General features: G+C 36.3%; 1 long non-coding RNA gene across 3 annotated transcripts; it reads left to right on the top strand.

The window, feature by feature from the left end:
- Nucleotides 1–408: 408 nt before the first annotated feature.
- On the top strand, nucleotides 409–2437 carry LOC309501235. Of its 3 annotated transcripts, none has more exons than XR_014206799.1 (4): nucleotides 409–812; nucleotides 1003–1226; nucleotides 1310–1413; nucleotides 1674–2437. It is a non-coding gene; the product is annotated as an uncharacterized lncRNA (long non-coding RNA). The 3 variants fall into 3 exon arrangements; XR_014206800.1 differs by having other exon boundaries at nucleotides 1003–1413; nucleotides 1674–1827; nucleotides 1899–2437; XR_014206801.1 differs by having other exon boundaries at nucleotides 1003–1413.
- Nucleotides 2438–3232: the final 795 nt, after the last annotated feature.

Here is a 3232-nt window from a genome sequence, read left to right as displayed (position 1 = left end):
TACTGTATTTGACGTAACTGCCTCTCTGGCTGGCACCATTCCACCGTGCTTTTTATTTCCTAATTGTTGCCTTACACCACGTGTCTACAACGCTATAATAGCCAGAGGCTGTCTATATTGGACACATTGAAGCGACCGGACCTTTAAATGCAAACCTGTTTATCCCTTGTAAGAACTAGTGCGAGCGCTTGGACTCGTATCGGACTACGTCTGAAATATAACGGCCGCGGCGCATCACTACACTGTCTGGGATTTGTCGTGTCGCGTCAGACAGACATCCAGTGTAGGTAATGGGGTCTGTCTTTTGTTGGATCGCGACGTTCGTGTCTGGCCCGGGGAAGAGACGGAATTCACTTCACCGAGAGAGAGATCAGCAAGCAAGGTAAAAAAAATATATATATATTCTGTGTATGTTGACAGGATTGTGCCCAGTTTAACGTATGTTATAACGTTAACGTTAGCCTAACGTTACTCGTCGTCAACATGGCGGTAACGAACTTTACCATGGTAAACTGAGCTAACGTTTCATTTTACACACTTTGTTAGATTATTGAATTGTCGAGTTAAAATATGCCAACGAGCAACGCGTTTACATTAACAATAAATGTGAATAAACTAATGTGAAATTCTGTTTATATCCTAATGTTGGCCTACTGATGAGAACCTTTATAGTTTTAGCATTAGTTTGCAAACTATACCATATTATAGTTTTTTTTTTTTTAATGGAATTTAATATTTACTTCCATTTTTGTGTTTAAAGGCAACTGCAACAAAGCGCCAATTCGCGCCAGTGACTTAGCAAGATTCCAGAGGTAGGCCAGCCCATTTGTGATATATTTTGAGATAAGTTTGCTGAAATGATTAGCATACACTATGTGAAAATTGCTTTTGAGCCACTGGTGCAGACTAGGTAGCTAACAATATCTTATAAAATCTCTATAAAATTGGCTAACTTTATATCAAATAAGTGACCTTTGCATTATGTCTAACTTTATTACACAGCAAATGAACCAATCAGAAGATGGACCATTGTCTTTGTTCAGTCTCACCAGATTAAATGTATCCAGGTAAGCACTGCAGTAAAACTCTCACTAATTCATTCAGACCAAATCTAGCATTCTAAACAACTTAAGTTTATATTTTTGCATTATTTTTATATTTTATTAGCCAGCGACTCTACCATTGCAGTTCCACCTGACTAGGAAGGTCCTAATATCAGCGCACAGGTGGGTTAACTACTGTAGGAAGGAGAACGATCATCACACAGTGATTTCTTGCATGTATCTTACTGTGTATTTGTCTCAAACAGGTACTCCTTCACTGCAGACAAGCTGAAATGGGCTAAAATCATCTATTTCAGTCGTTCAACTTCTTTCTATGCATCTCAGCATTTTTGGACAGAATTTAGGATTTGTAAGTATTAAAATTTAATCTGGCATAATTTAATTTAGTTCTTTTGTATGCTACTTATTGACAAAAGCTGTTTACAAATATATATTCTTAAGTTTTTGTGAAAATAATAATAAAAATTAACAAAAAAGGAGGTTAAAAATAATGTGACACTAATATTCTCTCTCTCTCTCTCTCTCTCTCTCTCTCTCTCTCTCTCTCTCTCTCTCTCTCTCTCTCTCTCTCTCTCTCTCTCTCTCTCTCTCTCTCTCTCTCTCATATAGTTTTGGAACTGGGATCTCCTCTGAAGGACTGAGTACATTTGTGTTTGTGGGCACACATGCAGACCAGGGAACACTCTGATGTTGTCAATCAAGTTCTGAACAGGAACCAATCTTTGGAGAAGTTCATTTATTCACAAAGGTGGACAAAAACATTGTGTTGGCTTTTTAAAGATTATTTTGATGATGACTTTTACTCCTATGCTGTAGAAAAGATGGAGTAGACAGTCAGACATTGATAATAATAATAAATGTTTCTTGAGCATCAAAGAGACTTCTTTCAAAAACATTACGCCACTTAAATACTTCTTTTGGCCACCAGTGTACATGAATCCAACACATTTTTGGAAATAAGTGAAATTATTTTTAAGGTGGGGTTATGTGTCTTGTATTGTGAAAAGAACTGTGTTTTGTCCTGTTTTGGACATTTCCTTTTTGAATGCTTAATGTATTTATATTCTGCAGTTTTATGAATGTAATGGTTGATATTTCATTATAATACTTGTATAAGCTAAACAACCAATGACTCTACATTCATTTAGTCAAATGCTAATGTTTTGTTTATGATTTTATGTATGTTTTCAAAAATGTTTGCAGTGAAGGACAGCACATAATGTGTTAATTTAACACGTTTACACATCTTTGTGCTAACCTCTCTGACATATTTACTTTGTTAAAATCATTAACACAATGAATGAGTTAAAATTAACACAAAAAATGTTGTCTCTAAACTTACCCATTAATGTGTAAAAATTTCACACATCATTTCCAGCATTGGCATGTTTATTTTGTGATATGAAATGTTTTAAATAAAAAAATGGTATTTTGTGATAACTTTGTCTAATTGGTTTGTATGAAAGTAGTACTTATGTTGGATAAAAATAAAATTAATCATATATCAAAATTATCAAATCTAATTTATATTTAGTACAAATAAAAATAATTACAGTAGTGTACTGATTAGCTTAGTTTTTACAGTAATGCACTGTACTGATTAGCTTCGTTTTTACAGTAATGCACTGTATTACACAAAACTGAAATACGGTTTGGTACTGTAACTCTTAATTACAGTAACTTACTGGCAACAGTGTTGCCAGTAAGTTACTGTAAAAAACCCTTGAAAAGTCTAACAGTGTGGGAGTGCGCAGACTGGGCCAGTCCAAAGCGAGCAGGGCTTTATTGTTTGTTGGTCTGGGTGCAATTAAGATGGCACAGCGATCGCTCACCAAGCCCAATGGAGAGGAAGAAGTGACTTCTTTCTAACGCAGGGAAAGTGAACTCAATAGCAGGTCAAATCAGCCAGTGTCATGATATCAGACGCAGAGCTGGTGACTATCCTCACACCCTTCCTCAAATTCACTGCTCGTTCACCTCCTTAGAATAATTGGAGGAAATGTCTATCATCGGGAGCTCTTTTCTTATATTCCACAGCTGAGTGCAGCTTCTGGAGAAAGATGCTCGCACGGAGGGCTGTGACCACCTGATGCGATCGCTTGAGCGTGTTATGAAATGATGGGATACTGACACTGATGCTTTGTTGATTTGAAGATGATTTCCATAAA

The sequence above is a fragment of the Leuciscus leuciscus genome, assembly GCF_965113295.1.
Source record: "Leuciscus leuciscus genome assembly, chromosome: 6".
NCBI lineage: Eukaryota > Metazoa > Chordata > Actinopteri > Cypriniformes > Leuciscidae > Leuciscus > Leuciscus leuciscus.
Note: the sequence above shows the minus strand (reverse complement) of the source record. Positions and strands in the feature narration are given on the sequence as shown.